Source organism: Heloderma suspectum, chromosome 1 (genome assembly GCF_057233095.1).
Source record: "Heloderma suspectum isolate Gila_16-S chromosome 1, 16-S_ref, whole genome shotgun sequence".
Taxonomy (NCBI): Eukaryota; Metazoa; Chordata; class Lepidosauria; order Squamata; family Helodermatidae; genus Heloderma; species Heloderma suspectum.
The window spans coordinates 108,584,334-108,604,305 of record NC_139458.1 but is presented as its reverse complement, the minus strand read 5'-3'; the positions used below and the strand labels follow the sequence as shown (position 1 = coordinate 108,604,305).

The 19,972-nt window shown below is 43.6% G+C and overlaps 1 protein-coding gene across 2 annotated transcripts in view; it reads right to left on the bottom strand.

Annotated features, from left to right (window-relative positions):
• Positions 1-12,146, bottom strand: part of HIPK3 (homeodomain interacting protein kinase 3) — a 79,580-nt gene extending 67,434 nt beyond the window's left edge. The window contains exon 1 of one of the 2 annotated variants that reach the window (XM_084853416.1): positions 11,611-12,146. The gene's annotated coding sequence lies outside the window, so the exon portion shown is untranslated. The other variant, XM_084853426.1, reaches the window with a different exon arrangement.
• Between the last annotated feature and the right edge of the window lie 7,826 nt (positions 12,147-19,972).

The following is a 19,972-nucleotide window of genomic DNA, read 5'->3' as shown; positions in this document are numbered from 1 at the left end:
TTCAGACTGGATGGAAATCAGATAATGACTGGGTTCAGATTATCATTGTGGGTTCCTTCCCCACCCTCAGCTCACCAGTGCGCAACCATGATTTGCAAGATTACCCGCGATGCAGCATGGGTTGCAATGTCATCCAAACCCGGCATGCCACGCAGCAGGAGTAGCTTCTTACCCACACCACAACACATGGCTTGCAGTAGGGGTTGTGGGGTGGGTGAGAAGCCACCCTCGCTGCACGCCAGGTTTGGGCGACATGGCAAAGCCATGCTGCATTGCAGTTAATTATGCAAATCGCACACACAGCACGTGCAGGGGCAGGGTCTTTCACCCCCACAATCATCTGAACGCGACCAGTGAGTGTAACCACCAAGTGAGTGCACACTGCAAAAAATTCTTAAGCAAGTCAACATCCCTTCTACTATGCGATTGCCATCTTCATATACTTCAATTGTTGGAATCTAGCAAGCCTAGTTTTTTCTGGCCATGGTAAATCACTACCCCTAATTTGTATTTTGGTGAAGACTTTAAGATGTTGCTAATATGAACATGTGTTGCTATTCTTCAAATACTTGCTAGTCTTCAAAATTCAGTTCCCTTCTATAGGTTTCTAGAAGTGAAGTATCTCAGCGGGGAGCAAATGTGAAAATGGCCCCCACCGCCAAATATGTTGCCCTATTCACAGGTCTCCATGGGGGGATTTCAGCCATGGGGGGGGCGGTCTTCAAAAGGTTCATGGCAGACCTCACTACTAGCAGTTACCCTTTTCTCCCTCTTTAAAACATTTTAAGCACTGCTGCCACAAGCAACAGGGAGCCCTTCTCAGCAGCCACGAATTGGAGGTCACCGTTGTTCCCTAGAATGCCTGAGACATAGTCATCAGTCCAGGGCATTCTAGAGAAAATAAATGGAAGCTAACATCACCCAAAAAAGGTACATTTGAAAAGGTACCACCACTGCTGCTTTCCCCCCAATGTTGCCCCCCCCGCACCTTCATACATTTCTGAAGGGTCCCCCCACAAAACCAGCCCAAGAATTTCAGGAGGCCCCAAATCCCCAATCCCATTTTGAGCCAAATATTCTCCCTTCGGAACCTTCAGTTCAGTCTTAACCTTGACTGTAGTGCAGGGATAAAATCCAATATCACACAAGCAGAAGTCCTCCACATAGCACCCCTCAGGAAACAGATTTCGAGGACACCCCGGGGGCTGCTCAAATCACACACACCTGTTCCACTGGTGGAAGCAGTCTCACCACCAGAAAGACCTAAGTGGATTCCACCCTACGGCACCATTTCGCACTCTACAAACCACCACTTAGCACTTTGCAACTGGAGGGATAATTCTGAGCTGTTATTTATGGTAATATATTTTAGGGCAGGGGAGGCAACCATTTTTGGTTTGGGAGCCAGAGTACACCCAACTACTGGACCAAGCAGGTGGGCCCCACTCCAAAGCCCCTCTCATGACAACATCCACCCCCTCCTCACCCACTTTTCAAAAAACAATTTTTCTCTGTGCAGAGAGAAGCAGAGAGCCCCCCGCCCCATGCACAGAGAAAGGGACTTGGCTGGGGCTTGCAGGAGCTGGCTCATGAAAATCCTGGCTGAGTTGGGCTGCTCCTTCCTGCACTGCTCACATCCCCATCAGGACACAAGCATCATGGCCAGCCATGAGGTGCAGAGGAACCCCCAGAACTTCCCTTCACACACACTCCTGTTATAACCACCTAGCCAGTTGCTGAATGTACTTGAGTTACATTATTATAATCAAGATAACCAGATCTGCTGCAATATTAAAAATTACGAGTGGAGGCTGGATATGTTTTGTTTTGTTTAAGGAAACAGCTCCTTTTTCTGCTTCAGAAGCCATTGTGGGACAGGCTAAGCATGGGTTCTCAACCTTTTTGGGTTAGCGGACACATTTGGAATTTTGACAGAGTGCAGTGGATGCTCTCACAAAATGGCTGCCAGGGGGGTGCCTTGTCCATTCATTAAATGGCTACCATGGTGGGAACAGCTGGTCTCAAAACACTCATTTCCCAGAAGCCAAACCAGTGAGACTAAAAGAAAAGTAACTTGACCAAGAATCTAAGTACAAGGTGGAGGTGGTGTCTAAACTCAAAAACACAAAACCGCTCTTTTGTACCCAAATAAAGATGGCACTGGAGGTCAGCACTTAGCTGTGCAACAAGCCACCTTCCTAGTTTTAAAGAATTGTTTTTGTTTTTTAAAAACCTTAAGAAATAACACAATCAGAAAGGGCGGGGAGCCTGGCAGACTCCAAGAGAGGAGTCTGTGGGTACACTGGCACCCATGGGCACTATGTTGGACTCCCCAGGGTTACTGCAAAATAAACACATGAGAAGGTAAATTAGAACCTTCAACACTGCACAACTGAAAGGGAGGGGGGCTCAAGCAGAGATCATCGATGTGAGAATAGATGGAATACAAGAATATCCCTGTCTTGATTTGTGAAATGCTGGAAGATATGCACCTTGCCTGAACACCATAAATTAGCTATAGAGCAATCACACTATGCCAACTGAAAATACAATGGTCACACAGTTCAGTTCAGCTATTTTGCCTTGCAAAATATAAGGCAACACAATATAACTTTGGGGTTACATATATTATTAAGGGGATAAAAGTGGCTGAAACAAGCAGCAATTCTGTAGTTTCTGCAATCCAACATGAAGATCCAATTGAAACAGCAGAACAGTGATTTCAGTACACTGTTCATACAAAGCTTCTTCTGATCCCAAAATTCTAAGATTTTGTATATTTGTACTTCATTAACTATTCTAAACTACCACAGTGCCCAATTACAGTGATCTAAAGAAGAGGTTACATGTTTGTAAATGGGGGGGGGGGCAGTGATGTCGAGAGCAGCAGGAACAGAAATATTCTAGAGAAGAGCCAAGGCCACAATACAGTGGCTACAGATCCACCCATGTTGGTGGAGGTGTAGTCATGGCAACTTTCAGCAATAACTCCACCTACGTTGGCAGAGCTGCAAATCGGGTTGTTATGTTGCAGTTGCCAGACACGTCTTTCTCCTCCCTTCCCTCTCAAGGCCAAACTAGATATTACATGAGAGGTGTGTATGTGTGTCCAAATGAGAAGTTAAAAGAAAAACAGTCACAGGACAATTAGATCAGGAGCAGGGGATTAAAGGGGGTATAGAGCTACTCTACCCTTTGCCCACTAGCTATTTTTCTGCTCAGAATGTTCTCTGATTTTCTACCCATGGGTGAAAAAATGAAAGATCCACAGCTTGGGGCGGGGGGGGGGGTGTATTCAATTCTGAGTGTAAAAACAGCTGAAGATTAAAGGGCTAATCAGCTCCTCTGTCCTGCCATTTCTTTAATCACAGTTGCAACCTTTCGTCTGCTTTCTGTTTATAAGATCTTTGAGAAACCAGTTACGCATGCCAGTGGTGTAATGTTTACTTTGGCTCTTAAAAAAAAAAAACCCAACCCCTGAAGAGGGAGGGGATTTTGAGGAAGATGGCAGGAAAGGGATTCAACTCTTGGCATAACCCATACTTAAATAGGGTCTCTACTCAGGGGGACACACAAAACCAATATAGACTAATGACTACTCATTTCATTCTCGTCAGACCCAGTGACTTTTAAGCTTGTGAACAGGCTGAAGATGGCAGCTGGTATATTTAACCAAATTAGTTGCCTATCAACCATTTTGAGAAATATCAGTTGAGAAAAAAAAACCTCTCATTATCCTCAATAATTAATTCACTTAGAACTATATGCAAGAGTCATTTTAGAGCTGCTGGAATATATTCAGCAAAGCAGCCTAACTTATTCACTTAATACATTTATTTTTGTAAACTTACTTAGAGCAGACCAAAAGAGGCATGCCTGTTAACAAAAAAAATATTTTTTTACAGATGAGTAAGAAAAAACAGGATTCTTCAGAGACATGCTCCAGTCTAGGCCTGCTATACCAGCCTCCACTTTTGCTGCAGGGAAAGCAGTTCAAGGCATGCTAAAGCAGATAAATTCCAAACAACGTATACTGGAGAACTTGTCATTAAACACATACACACATAAAAATGCCTGCTGCATCATGCAAGCCAGCAAACGGGAGGATGTTATTCCTGAAAACAACTGCGCCTTTAGTCAATTTATGACAATACTAAGACTTGCTTTGCTAACTATCTAGAATTGGTGTGTCTCAGCTGCCGTGGCAGTGCATCACTGCAAAACACAACACAATGCCAACCCTGGAAGGAGATTAAAACACATTCAGGATCAAGTCAGTGCAGACATTTAACCTTTCCTTCAGTCTAGGCGGCCAAGCCCAAATTGTTCTTTATTTACTGAAAAGACTTTTCACCCACTTCTCTCACAGAAACGTAGTTTCTTTGAAACATTTCACAACTGTTGTTGTACTTGTATCTCTGGCACACAACCTAACATTTTAGCAACTGAGAAGACATTTCCTTATTTTTTCCCAAGTTCATCTTGCCCAAAGGCACATATTAAGTAGATTAAGTAATCAGAACAAACTGTTACTAGTAGGAAGGCATTTTAAAGTGCTTCAGAAGATAGAGAGACTCATCAAGAGGATCAGTTAAGGCTAGGGATGCGCAAACTCACACCCGCTGGTCCCTGGACCACGCTCGAGCTCCTCCCGTTCTTGGCAAGCAGCCTGCACTCATCCCAGAGGCCTCGTCGAACTCCACAGTCACCATTTTTTAAAAAAATAAAATGGCAATTGCAAAAATGCACATATTCGCATATGCACGAAAATGCATTTTGCAAATGCGCATATCTGCATTCGCAAAAATGTGCATTTTCACACATATGCAAATATGTGCATTTTTGCCATCACCATTTTTTTTTTTTTAATGGCGACCGCAGAGCTCAACAAGGCCACCAGGGTGAGTGCAGGCCACTCACCAAGAGTAGTCAGGGGGCAAGCGGGAGTACAGGCAGGCCGGAGGGGCCCACTGGATTCCCAGATGGAATCAGGTACCCGCACCATACCTAGTTAAGGGAGTACCACAGAGCCAAGTTATAATCCCATATAAACTGCAGCATGATGTAAAAGGACTGCCTGAAACACTTTGTGTTCATAACTGACATCATGTGATGCTATGTCAAAGACAGAGCCCTGCCCATTTTCAACAGCAATGCACTCATCATGCTGCAAGAAAAGATAGAGCAAGCCAACTAACTGCTTACTGAGTCAGTGTGGGTAGGAAGTGACATCAAGGTCACGTTCCCCGCCCCCGCCCAAGACAGCTGGCCTTCAATTGTTTTGACTTAATCGAAAAAGGGGGAGAAACGGTTTCCCCCACTAAACAGAACTGCATGTATTCAGAGGGCTAATATTTACTAATGAACATGGTCTGTGTAACTACATTCAAAGTGAAAATTATTTAGCCAGTGTATTATGATGGGAAAGCAAACCAACATGTTTCAGTTCAGTAAAAACAACTGTAAAAAATCTACCAATCTTTACACTTTTATAATAGCTGCAAATTCAAAATGAATAAAAAAAGACTGTCTGTATACCTGGTGCTTGCACTATTCTAAGATTCTCAAAGCTCAATCTGCAGAATGTTTATATTTCAAGTGCATTCTAGTACCAGGTGCCCTTATCACTGTTGCATTTATTATCAGTTCTGATAGAGCAGCAAAGTTACAAAATAGAAGAACAAACATTGCCAGCAAAAGGGCCAAGAATTTGTGTGGCTGGTTTTTTGTTTGTTTTGTTTTAACCTTTACAGATTCTAAATTTTTTCTAAAACAGGTTATAACTTCCTGATTACAGAGGATCAAAAGCTAAAAAAGCCAGTCAAATCCCTCAAAACTATACTGAAATCCAATTTGGGTATCAAAACTTAAAGCATCAAGTGTGTAATGCCCAGGCACAACCAGTCAGTGCTATTTTAAGTCCTGTCAACCAAAAACATTATGCTGAACAACTATTACTTGGAAAATAATAGCACTATTTGACTTGGCCTTGAGAAGATAATTAGAGAATGACATAATTGTTTCTTAATTTAAAGAGGGAAAGAATACAGAAGACAAAACAAGAAGCAATCATTTATATTACAAGACAGAAATAAAGGATTACAATAAGCTTCTAAATAGCTTCTTGCCCAGTCACCACTGGCAAGTAAGAACTGCCTCCAGGCAACTGGGCAAGGAAATGCATTCCAACAGGAAGGTAGTTTATCGTTTTTCTCCTTTTCAGCCCCCCAATGTTCCACAAATGACCTTAATTTTAGATCAGGGCCAATCTTTCATTTTGGGGCAACATGACTGAGCGGTTGGTTGCTATTCAACTTTAGGTGCTACTGGATAATAATGATTATCTGGATGTATTTCAATCTGATTTTGGGGTGGAGACTGCCTTGGTTGCCCTGTAGGATTACCTTTTCCAGGAAAAAGTTACGGGGAGTACATTCCTGTTGGTTCTCCTGGACCTTTCAGCAGCTTTCAATACCATCAACCACAGCATCCTTCTGGGGAGGCTTCCTGAATTGGGAGTTGGAGGCACTGTTTTGTTTTCTGCAGTGGTTCCACTCTTGCTTGGATGGCTGGTTTCAGAAGGTCATGCTGGTGAAGTATAGTTCGGCCTCATGGAAACTCTTTTGTGGCATCCATCAGGGCTCTATTTTGTACCCCATGCTTTTTACTATCTACATGAAACGGCTGGGAGAGGATATCTAGGGGATGAAGTGAGATGTCATCAATACATGGATGACAGCCAACTCTACCTCTCCTTTTCACCAAATAAAGGTAAGGCAGTATTCTGAACTGAAATGTCAATTAGTGCAGAACAGAGCAGCAAGGTTGCTTAGTGTGACTTGCTGTTTCAAACATTTTCGTGCAGTCCTGCATCTGCTGCACTGCTTGCCAGACAGTTTCCAAACTGCTGGTGCTGACCTTTTAAGTTCTAAATGCCTTAAGACCAGTCTACATGAAGAACCTTCTCCCATTTGTTCCTGCCCAAACTTTGAAGGCTGTATTCCGGTTGCCAACACCTGCAATGGTGCGACAGGTGGCCACTGAGAAAAGAACCTTCTCTAAAGTGGCCCCCTGTCTATAGAATGTCCTTTCTGGGGAGAACCTGGAAATATTTTAATAGTTTCATTATTTGTATTTATCATTTTGGTTGTTGTTTTATTATTGTTGTGGGGGGGTATGATTGCAAACCACACTGAGGGCATCTGCCAGTTGGGTGGTATATAAATTTAATTAATAAATAACCACTAGCACTTGCTTCTCTATTGTCCTGAGCATTTAGCTTTCAAGGATCTGATCTTGCTTAGCGTCCTTCATATGCAAAGGAAGTGCCAACCCTTCATTTCACAACTGCTCCCAAATCTAAGCAGATATAAATTCTGTAGCACAAAAGGCATGTGAACTTCATGACCACAGTCTTGGATTAGTCTTCAATGTTTAGTATAAAGGAGTTATTTAGTTACAACTGATTGGGTGCCATAACAATGAAAACATATTAGCATTCAGGCTTATGAAATATGAACCAGAAAACTACAGAACTGATTTAAATCAATTACCTAAATTGGCGCTTTATTCTTGGTATTTTAAGGGTGCAATCTTATGCATGTTTAGCCAGAAAAAAAGTCCTACAATTCCCAGCATTTTCTAGCCAGCATGGCTGGCAAATGCTGGGCGTTGTAGGACTTTTTCTGGCTAAACATGCATAGGACAGCACAATCACCTTCAGCTCTTCACACATTTCTCTGCCTAGAGGTGAACATCTGGGACGATAAACTAACACCCTGAGAGGAACTGTCTAAGTCGGGATCAGAAACTGATCCCAGGACCCAAACTATCTTACCACTGAATGGGGAGGAGCATAGCAGAAACAGGGTTTGCCTAAAATACTAATTGAGTCTACGCTGTAAAACACAGTATCCTTCAAAAAGTTGACTTGAGGAAAATTGCCAGTGGATGATTGTCATTAAAGCACACAATTTACAAAAAAAATTTTGGATTGCTAAGCAGTAAACAATCACGATAAAATGAAACTACTTAGCCTTCCTCAAATCCAGGCAAATGTAAACGTACATAACCATAGTGTTTTGTGTCAGAAATTCCTACCAACTAAGAAGTATTGCATTTCTCTGGCTTTTAAACTACCACCTATTGCCCCTGTGTGTACTATTAGCATATAAAAGTGATTATTAGAGTACACTAATGTTTCAGACTCCCTATGCTTACATTATCAACAACACATTACACAAGAAAGAGTCTTGTGCCACCTTGCAGACTAGAAAAATTATGGCATATGTTTTCATACACTAGTGTCCACTATGCCATAACAAATTTAGAGCGCAATCCTATGGCTACTAGACAGCGGCTAGACGGCCATAGTATTGTTTGGTTTCTGGGAACTGGCCTCAGAGCCTGCACTCTGCGGTTGGTTCCCGGAAAACCATCCCCCTGTCCCCTTCCCCACCACCTCGTAGGCGGCGCGGATCATCCCCAGGCTCCGCGCTCGGATAAGCAGAACGGAGAAGGGCGAAATGGGGCATTCCCGGGGGCAGGGAGTGCGGAAGTGCCAGTACGATGCTTCCTATGCGTTGTCTGGCCTCCCCTGCCATTCCGAAGTCCCACAGCTAGACAGCCGAAATCAGCCATCTAGCCACAAATGCAGGGCGGCCGAAGCATGGAAGAGAAAATCCCCTCCGTGCTCCGCCTGCCCTGTATTGGATAGGCAGTCACCTCCAAATTCGGAGGCAGCCGCCTATCTCGATAGGATTGCTCCCTTATTAGCCTTTAAGACACAAGAGGTACTTCTCTTTGCTGCAACATACTAACACAGCTATGCCTGTGGAAACAGAGTACACCAATTGACAATCTTTAAAACATGAACAATAAAGAGTTTCCAGCTGCAATCCTATACCCCCTTACCTGGCAGTAAGCCTTATTAAACTCAATGGGACTTACCTCTGAATGGACAGATATAGGGCTGCAATATTAGTGAATCTAAATCAAACAATAAAAGCAGATTTCTTTTCTCTACAGGATATATGGATTATGCAATTTAACTTGTATTTACCAATAATAAAAGTTGAATAGGTCAAGTATGTGTGATCAGCATAGTATTTTTCCACAGAATCATCATCTTTTAAAAGAACCTAGATCATTCACAAGCTCATTCTCCATACTAAAGCCGTGACCTAGTTACATGCTTCTTAATCTATTTGCTTGATGACACATTTATTAAAATTAGACACTTTAATAACTCTGTAGTGTTAGCGTCACTTTTTTTTTCTCTAGCATTATTCATTTGTGAAAGGTCTCCAACAAGCCAAACTTCTAAAAATTATCAGAATTTTTTCTGATAATTTTCTGAGAATGTACATGAGATTCAAATTCACGATAAAAACCTTATTGCTAGGGGACTGCAGTTTCAGATAACATTAATGTTTAACTAGCCTTCTAAGTAGGGTTATAAAGAGATTTCAAGATTGATCTCCACAAAACTAACATTCCAATAGCCTACTTAAATCATACAAGAAGCCAACAACTATCAATAGAAGTGAACAGTGGACATCCAAGTTTCTTTTAAAAAATAAATTAGATTTTAATACCACAGAACAAAGAGTCAATGATTTAGAGTACACTTTATATAGTACTTAGTGCATAGTCATGGCTTAATATAAGTGCATTTACAAAATTAGCTACACGCATATCCAAGTGTCTGGTTTCACAAGGCACATGAGAATAAGACACCAACATCTCTGGCCAAGAGAATGCAACATTTAGCCTATAAAACATGCACAAAATGCCCATCCAAAGATAAACTTGGTTGGTTGGGGGGGGAGATTTCAATTATGTGAGTATATTAGTCTTCTTGAAAATAACATTAGAGGTTATTAGTTATCAGGTCAACTGTTCTGTAATAAAGCTGCCGTATTAAAAGCACTGAGATCCTGAGATAGGAATCATACCATAAATGTTTACCTAATAAAGTTAATTAAAATAAAAGCAAAACTTTAAAAAAGCAGTATACCTTAACTTCATAAAGTTCATGCCCAAGTAACTAAGTTTCTCATCAAACAGCAACAACAACAAAACACGATACAAGATAGTGAAATGTTAATATTCCACAAAAGTTGTTTTCATAATGAACAAAACATACCACAGTATGGCGGAAAAAAACTAAAACTCAAACACCAGCGTTTCCCTTAAGAGAATTCAAATCAAGGACTAAGCTATTATTGTTAAATTCTACATCAATGTCCAAGCCCTTTAGCTTTGAATTGTTGCCAATACGAAGTGATCAGGCGACGTACCATTTTAAGTTAGCTTTTTCCCCCTGACATGGAAACAGACATTACTTTCCCAAAACTACAGTTGCAAATTACCTCCGAGTCCCAAAGGGAAGCAATAATCCCCTGTAACAGGAGTAGCCTGCGACCACGCCTTCCCGCTGCCCTAGCAAGCTGCAAGCCGAGCAGTCGTGTCACATTTCTTCTTTCATACAGAGGGATCCTAAAGGTTAGTTTTACACAAGCCGAACAGGCTCATCTAGCAAAAGTGCAAGGGGGAGGGAAGAGACATAGGCAGGCAGGCAGGCAGGCAGGCTCATATATACACACACACGAAATTTCTGGCTGCCAAAGGAAAAGAACGCCACAGAAAGCGAGAATGGGCGCGATATGGGAAACGGGGCTAAACTATTTATATACTAACCGGTTTGCTCTCAGATCGGACGGTGGCAATTCCACTTTGTAAACATATACAGAAAGTAACAGAGGGGAAGTGTTAGAAAATTAAGCTCTGCCATCTACAGTAGTAAGCGGCGACTGAGGCATTAATTTCATCAGATGGAGGGAGAAAATATGTGAGGGTTAAGCCCCAGAGCAGGCAGGGGTTGACTGCTAGAAAGAAACGCATCGCGGCTCTCCCTGCGTTGGAAGTCATGCCCTCTTACCTCGCAACCCCTCCTCCTGGTCCCAGATGCACGGAGACCGGTTGTAGTTAGTCAATGTAAAACTCTAAAAGTACTCTGCACATGCTCGCAGACACTCCGCTACTATCTCTCATGGCTCAAGTCCTGGAATCAAAGAGAGGGGCCCACCCGAAACCCTGGCGGCGACTGGGACCTGGGAAGTAGAGCCAGACCCCTCAAAAGGCTGCCGTCTCACGCACACTTCTTTGGAAGTCCCGAAAGGGATTTACTTCCGAGTAAACATGCCTTAAGGTCGGGTTCTCCTGTCCGCTTCTGGAAAAACAAACACGACGCTCATTCCCAGAAAGGGGCCAGCTGACGACAAACACAGGCACGCACGTAGCCCGATCTACCGCGCTTCCCAACCCTCTGGGAGAGCTTTCGCTCCCAGCTCCGGGTCGACGAAAGGGGGGGGGGGGATAACAGCCGCTGGAGGGGCCGTGGAGTTTGGAGCTGGAGGTGCTGAAATAATAAAAAAAAAAAATCCTCTTTGGCTGGTCCACGCCCTGAATTTTGTTCCCATCAACTCCCATATCCCAGTCGCGGTGGGGAGGCGGGTCGGATTCGCCCTGCCCGCACCCCGGGAGAGAGGAGGAAAGGCGAGCAGCCTCGGTCATTCCGCTCGTCCTCCCTTCCCCGCAGTCTCTCACCTTCACAGATCCGGCAGCGCTACAGTCCCCGCCGCCGCCGCCGCCGCAGCCCTCGGCATGTCCGGAGAGCTACTACAAGGAGGCGCCTCCCAGGCCGGGCTCAGCCTCTGGCTGCTGCTGCTGCCGCCGCTTCCTCGGCCGCTGCCATCTTGTCCTGGCGGCTGAGAGGAACGCGCCCCGGCTCAGCCCGCTCAACTCCCCGGGCCTCCGCCTCATCTTCCCGGGGAGGGACCCAGCCTGCCGCCGCCGCCGCCGCCGCCGCTCCCGCCGCCGCCGCCCACTTCGGCGGCTGTTCCCGCTCCTCTGGTGGCGGGGCCTAGGGGCAGCGGGCGCAGCTGCCTCCGTCGTCGTCCCGCCGCCGCCCACCTCGCTCCTGGGGCTGCGAAGGCGCCTCAGCTCAGCCCCGCTCCGACATGTCCCCGTTCCGCTTCCAGCCTGCGGGGCCCTCCTGCCGAGAAGAGGCGAGCCGCCCTCTTCCGCAGCTGCAGCGCCCTCGGCTGGTTCCTGCCTGCCTGCCGGCTGAAATCGGAGCTCTGAACCCGCCTCCTTCTCGCCTCGCTTGTATGGCCCCGCTTGGTCCTCTCGCTCACAGAACGCCTTCGCATCGCCACGGGCGACGGTGAGCGCCGAGAGGGGCAGCAGAGAGCGAGCCCCGTTCTGGTAAGGCCGCCGAGCCCTTTCATGCAGGACCAGCAAGTCCTACTGAGTTCAGTGGGGCTTGCTTCCACATGAGTGTGCCTGGGATCGCAGCCAAGGGCAGCCCCAGTTTGAAACGCATAATTCTGGCCAAAATTATTGCACGTTGCATGTTTCCAGGTCTGTAATACAAACGTAAAGCCCACAGTGGGCCAGAATATCCATCTACAAATGGCTTTCTGGGGGGGGGGGGGACTTCAGGCCAAAAGCAGCCCACAGTGACCAGTTTTAGGAACTGCCACATCCAACAGTACCAAAAAGAAAGCTAAAACTTGTTCGCATTCACATAACCAGCTATTCTGTTAGCTTAAAAACACAAAGTCTGTTAGCTTAAAAACACAAAGTCATCTTACCGTCTGTGCCTTTCACAGAGCAAGCAAAGGTAAGCCTGTGAGTTGACATACATGTTCCTCTTTGTCCATTTTGAATGCATGTGCTGCTCCTATAAGGGTGAATAGTATCTGGATTAAGTTAATTACCAGGTATGTACTTGAGCTTGTCCCAGGCATTTGGGTGCTATAAACAAGGATTAGATGCTTCATTGCTCATGCCACATTCAGTCTTCTACTCTGGATTTATGCTAACACACACACACCCCAGTTTCTTCAACTGCCAGTCCAGTTGGCTTCTGTATGGACAATGGAGAAAGGTGCCCAGGGCAAGGAAGACCTTTGGGGCCCTGCCCTGGTCAGTTTCGTAGGACCACCCAGGGGGTTTATGTGGCCTGGTCCAGGTGTGATGCCCTGAAGCTCAGCCACTGTGCTTTAGTTTGCACAAGCCGAAGCTCGAAGAGACACATTCTGAGCAGTGGCATTGCACTATGCAGCACAGCAGAACTATCACAGGTTTTACTTTTAAATCTTTTTTGTTTTGTAGCAGTTCCTATCTTTTGGTAGGCATTCTTTATTTTAGAATATCCATTATTTTGTCTTTAAAAGTAATAAAGAAAAATTATGAATAAAGAAGGTATCCAGCTTTCCGCTTACAGCTTTCCACTTTATTTTATTATTATTTATATAGAGCTTATAGTGTTGCCTCAAAGTAAAGTGCAAAGTTGCCCAAAGGTAAAGCTGTGTTCCGCTGATTTTTACCTAGTGCAAACGATATCAAAGTGGAAATTGAGAAAGAAACATACTTTAAAGCTAACTGAAGGATGATCATTTTTGTAATTAGTACCCAAACACCCGGTAGAACTGTGCAGGAAATGTTACAGACATTTGCTTTTTGCCACTCTAGCTCACTATAGCCAGTACATTCAAAAAACCTCAGCCACTGAGCTCAGTTTGGTGGCCCCCTCACCTCAGTGCCCTGGGCAACCACCCATCTCGCCCACCCCTAAGGCCGGCCCTGAGGGTGCCATCTTGTCCTTTGCCTCAGGCAGCAAAATGTCTTGGATTGGCCCTGTCTGGGCTCCTTGCTGCCCACTCTCCTTCTTCACCCCATCTATAACCCAAAGACATGCACTGTTGCAACCTCATTTTCTGGGCAAACTTCTATACTTTCAACCAAGATACCATAAGAAATTTTATACTACCCCCCAGTTATATTCCCACAGCAGTTTACAAAAAGAATAAAACAAAGAAAATGTAACTACAAGAAAGCATAAGAAGCTAAAAGTGACAAAATCATAAAAGCAGCACAAAACAGTCAGCAGTATTAAAATTGCTTCTTGGGTCAGGATAATAACAAGATTAGGACAATAAAAACCCTATGCCAAAAGGATAAGTAGGTGCCACACAAACCTCTCTGGGAAGAACGTCCCACAGCTACCTGAAGTAGAGCGCAAATAGCTACCTCTCTCCCCAGCTTCATGGTGCTGCCTGAAGCAAATTGCTTCACCCTGTGTCATAGCAGGGCTGGCCTTGCCTTCGACAGCTTTTTGACAGGCTGAAATTCAGCAGGGATAGTATCCATCAGGAAGAGGATGTGGCAATGAGAAATTCAACAGTGATGATAAGGGCGTCCTATCAGGGCACAATCCTATGCATGTTTAGACAGAAAAAGTCCTATAACTCCCAGCATTCCCATGGCTGGCTGGGGAATGCTTGGACTTGTAGGACCTTTTTCTGTCAAAACATGCATAGAATTGTGCCCTACGAGGCATGCTAGAAAAATGGTGGCAGGCCTCACTGTTCCCTACCATGCCTTCCCTCTGAGCCAGCTGTTCACCATTCCAGGCAAAAAGCAGAATCCAGTGGGGCATTTACGCCCCCGCCAATTATTTTCCTCCACGCCGATTCCCTTCTGCAAGCGATGGGTCCTACCAATTCTGTTGTGCAAGTGGAACCCACTGCATATGCAAGGGAGATCTGGAGCTTCCTAGCGGAAGCCCCAAAATAAGCAGAAATGCTTGTTTCTGGAAGGAGACAGATTGGTGGAGCTCTCTTATGCTAGCTCCACCAACCTGCCTCCTTCTAGAAACTACCATTTCTGTTCATTTGGGGTTGCCTTGGAAGTGCTAAATTGCCAATGTGCAAGCAGTGGGGGCTACCTGTGCAACAGAATTGGCAGGGCGCGGAAGAGACTCGGCAGAGGTGGAAGCACCCAACTGGATTCTGCCCAAATATTCCACCTGTCTAACAGGTGAAATCTTTCTCTACACAACAAAGGCTTTTTGCACATGGATGCTGCTAAGATAGAAAGGGCTGAAGAATAGTGAAGCTACTCGACTAGCTCCAGTCACTGCAATAGCCCTCACTTTTACAATTTTGCCTGACATCATTTTGCCTTTACATTCTAAAGCCTCATTCATGTGATACTTCCTGCTTTCTGCTGTGAGGTGAATGAATGCATCATAATTCCCTCAAGCACTAGCGCTTTTGAGAAATTGGATGTCTTTTCTTTCAATGTCATCAATGTCAATAAGCCTTTTGAATAACCCCCGAGCTCTGAGGATCATCAATTTCTAAAAACCTTTAGCCTTGGTCATAATTTAACGAAAATAATAATAATTATTACTATTACTATTATTATTATTATTATTATTTCTATACTGCTTCTCATTTGCACAAATCCCAAAGGAGTTTACAAAATAATACAATAAATACAATACAATAAATTAGAGACTGATTCAAAGACAGGTCCTTGCTGTTGGAAAGCCAAGATAAAAATATATCTTTTCAATAAATGCCTAAAATATGCCAGTGTTGAGGTCTGGCATATCATTCCCCAGGGCATCAACTTTTCCCATCTTTTCAGGACATTATTATGGTCTCTACTCTGCATTAGCTCTAACAATTAATACGAAGGACATAATCTTGTGTATGTGGCAAAGGACTCACAAAAATCCTTCTGGCAGTATCTCGGGGCAACTTACTCATCTTACTATGGGTTTCTAAATAGCAGTCAGAGTGTACTTTTCAGACAAGGATAGTGGGGTAGCTGATTTGGATCCAGAGGGGAGAGAGAGGGAGAGAGAGAGCATGCAAAGCACTTCTGCGCACATAGAAGAGGGGTCAATTTTGTCATCTACAGCATTCCCTTAAACTCTGTAGGGTGCTACTCTAAGGGCACAGACCTTTTGGTGAATCCACCGACATTTTGGGGAGCTGTTTAAAGCAAGGAGTTGAAAAGCTCTCTTGCTCAAGTAGAACAACCTCACACTTCTCTGGATCCAAGCTGTTGAGCCTAAAGCCACATCTGTTATTGTACAGCGCACACCCTGTGCAGTACAGAGCTAGCCACTGGAACATTGCATCAACCTGCTTTTATTACCCATAAACTACTTCCTACCACTACCACCCCTTCTTCCAAAGCATGTATACAGTTTCACTCAATGGGCCTTGATCCTGCCAAGCTGTTGCCCAATAGGAGATTTATATAAGTCTGCAGTCCAATAAACAATTCAACCATTTTTAAAATTCATATAGCATTAGACATTTCTGAAAAGCAGCTCTTAAGAAAATCCTTTAAAGGCTCCTTTGTTATTCCTGTTCAGTTAAAACATAGCCTACTGTAACTAGTTTGCCAAATGATTATGACCCCTTATTTTCTAAAGAAAGCTAATGAGTAACCATGTTCATGTGTGTACATTTATGGGTTGGCAGGAAGCTTGGTAAATGTCCACCAAGTCAGAAAATAGCTCCTGAGGTGTTTTTTTTATCCATTAGAAATGAAAACAACAACCCACTGAAAGCCATTTGTGCTTCCTTGTTTTCAAAACAAGCATTATGGAAAGAACACACAGCTTCAGACTGTAACATTCACTGGGCTTGGTTTGCAAGAAAAGCTCCCTGAATTAACTTTTAAAAAACTGGTATAACAAGTTTCTTTTCAGGTATGCAACAACCAAAGTAGCTGGATGAGATATCTCCTCCACCTCATCCTCGATGCTTAGGTTGTTGTCATCCTTTCTGGAACTTTTTTTCGGATTTACAAGTACCATTACCAACCATCCCTATTTTGACTGAACAATATAGGAAAAATCTGTATTGAAATTAGGGACCATCTCTCCAAGATGGCAACAGATCATGAATTTAGTTTATGTGGTAAACCCTCTGGATAGAAACAAGACTAGAGTAATTATATTACATGAGGAGGCAGATATGCCATGAAATCCAATGTATGCTGATTAGTTCCTCTGCAAGTCAACAGAAAACTTCTTATACCAGTCTAGGGCTAGTGTTGCACTGTCAACAGAGGCATGAAGGGGTATAGGAAATGGCTGAGGACTCCAATGTGGTGCTTGTGGACACCTCTCTTTATGCCCCCTGCCCTTCCTGATTTTATTTTTTAAATGTTTTAATTTTAAAAAATAACTGAGAGGCTCCCATGCTGCAAAGCAAAGTGTTAGCCTCCAGCACCCTCTTTGCCCCACGTCTCCGAGTCTCAGTGGTTTGCCTTCTGTGAAATGGGTGTTGGAGCAGAAAAATGTAGGTTCAAAATAGTGGTTTTGTGTTTTGGAGCCCCAACCCTACCTCTGCCTTCTACTTTTTGAGCAAATTACTTTTCGTTTAATCTCACCAGTTTGCCTTCCTCAAAATAAGTGTTTTGTGATTAGTCACGCACAGCATGGCTGCCATTTTGTGAATGGGCAACTCCCCCTTCCCAGCCATTTTGTGAGAATGCCCACAACACTCTCTCAACATTCCAAATGTGCTTACTGATCTTAAAAGGTTGGAGACCCCTGGAATATGATGTAAATGTACTGCTCCCCTATGCCACCTATATCCCACCCTTGGCTCAGCCAAATGTTGGTCATTCTGCTGGCTGGTGGCATGTTCCCCTGGAGTATCTGAGGTTTTGTGACAGTATTCTTTGTGTGATGATGGCATACCTTGCATTCCACCAGTGTAGCAGACCTTCCACCAAATCCTACAGCCCCTCAGCTGGCAGATCTTCAGTATAGGATTGCATACTTAAACTGTTTGTTGTTTTCATTGTATTTGCAAAGTACAGAGAAAATGACATTTACAATGACTGAACCCTTTATATACAAACAGAGGTGATGCTATATATTCCTTGATCAGAAAATTCTTCACCAGTAATTGGAAAATTATAATCTATTATAATTCGATATAATAGAATTATAATATATTAATGCCAAGAGACTCACCCAACTGGTGAAATAATGTGCACTTGTAACTTTAAGAGGTGATGTTTTAGAAGAAACAACAACATGTTAGTGGCAAAAAAAGATTTTAAAACAACTTAAGAACAAATCCAGAAATAGCAAAACAAAAAACAGCAGCACTTAAAATTTTTAATGATACCCATTAATTTCCTGATAGCTGAAAATACAACTCTTCCATTCAAGTAGTTTTCTATCTATTTTCAGTAACTGTTGCAAAATCATTTCTCTGTATCGGTCATGTTTAGTTCTGTGAACACTGTGAATACTAACTTGTCACATTATTTTATTTCATGGTGATTATTCGTAAGCCACTTAATTCAGAAAAGTTTCAGAAGTGCCAATAAAGTTTATGGAAATAATTTAGGACTATTTTATAACAAATGGCCTGTGGATCGCAGTGTTCGTACTAGAGTGAAACTACCCAAGAACCCTCTGAGAAACTCTCAAGGCATGTTGCTGCCAGCATCTATGATAGGTCTTTTAATACGGCAGCTATAGTCCACTGAAAGTCTTTTGGAAGTAGATCCAGGATTCCCCACTGTGGCGCTTCCAAGGAAATTAGTAAGTTACCACAACTGACAATTATTTTCTCATCCTACTGGGATATGGAAATTTGATTATTTTCCATTTTTAAAAAAAAAAATCATATACACTTATGACTAAAACAAAGCCTAAAACAGGTCATGAGATTAGTTGCCAATCAGCCAAGGAGTTTTGCAAGTTAATGTCCAGAACTGTTTTTGTTGTTGCTTATTCGTTCAGTCGCTTCCAACTCTTCGTGACCGCATGGACCAGCCCATGCCAGAGCTTCCTGTCGGCCGTCGCCACCCCTAGCTCCCCCAAGGTCGAGTCCGTCACCTCCAGAATATCATCCATCCATCTTGCCCTTGGTCGGCCCCTCTTGCTTTTGCCTTCCACTTTCCCTAGCATCAGCTTCTTCTCCAGGGTATCCTGTCTTCTCATTGTGTGGCCAAAGTACTTCAGTTTTGCCTTTCATATCATTCCCTCAAGTGAGCAGTCTGGCTTTATTTCCTGGAGGATGGACTGGTTTGATCTTCTTGCAGTCCAAGGTACTCTCACAATTTTCCTCCAACAGCACAGTTCAAATGCATCTATCTTCCTTCGCTCGGCCTTCCTTATGGTCCAGCTCTCGCAGCCATAGTTTACTATGGGGAATACCATTGCTTTAACTATGCGGACCTTTGTTGTCAGTGTGATGTCTCTGCTCTTCACTATTTTATCAAGATTTGTCATTGCTGTCCTCCCAAGAAGTAAACGTCTTCTGATTTCCTGGCTGCAGTCAGCGTCTGCAGTAAACTTTGTGCCTAGAAATACAAAGTCTGTCACTGCCTCCATGTTTTCTCCCTCTATTTGCCAGTTATCAATCAAGCTGGTTGCCATAATCTTGGTTTTTTTTAGATTTAACTTCACTCCAGCTTTTGCACTTTCTTCTTCCACCTTCGTCATAAGGTTCCTCAGCTCCTCCTCACTTTCAACCATCAAAGTGGTATCATCTGCATATCTGAGATTGTTAATGTTTCTTCCAGCAATTTTAACTCCAGCCTTGGATTTATCAAGTCCAGCACGTCGCATGATGTGTTCTGCGTACAGGTTGAATAGGTAGGGTGGGAGTATACAACCCTACCGTACTCCTTTCCCAATCTTAAACCAGTCCGTTGTTCCGTGGTCTGTTCTTACTGTTGCTACTTGGTCGTTATACAGATTCCTCAGGAGGCAGACAAGATGATTTGGTATCCCCATACCACCAAGAACTTGCCACAATTTGTTATGATCCACACAGTCAACGTTCCTTATTTTGTCACATGCAATAACCACACTACAACAGAAATTATTTCTATAACATTGGCTATCACCAGTGCAAGACATACCAATACCTTATGCTTTATACAATAGCTCCATCACCTTTTATTATTTATTTTACACTATCAGGGTGGAGGGATCACAAATAATAGGCTTGCTTAAAGAACAGTAAATAAACCCAGCTCGGAAGAGTCTTGTGCCCCTGTGGTGAGGGCTCCTGAGAGGGGAGAAAAGGATTTTCAGAGAGCCAGGCCCTTTCCACCATTAATGTCA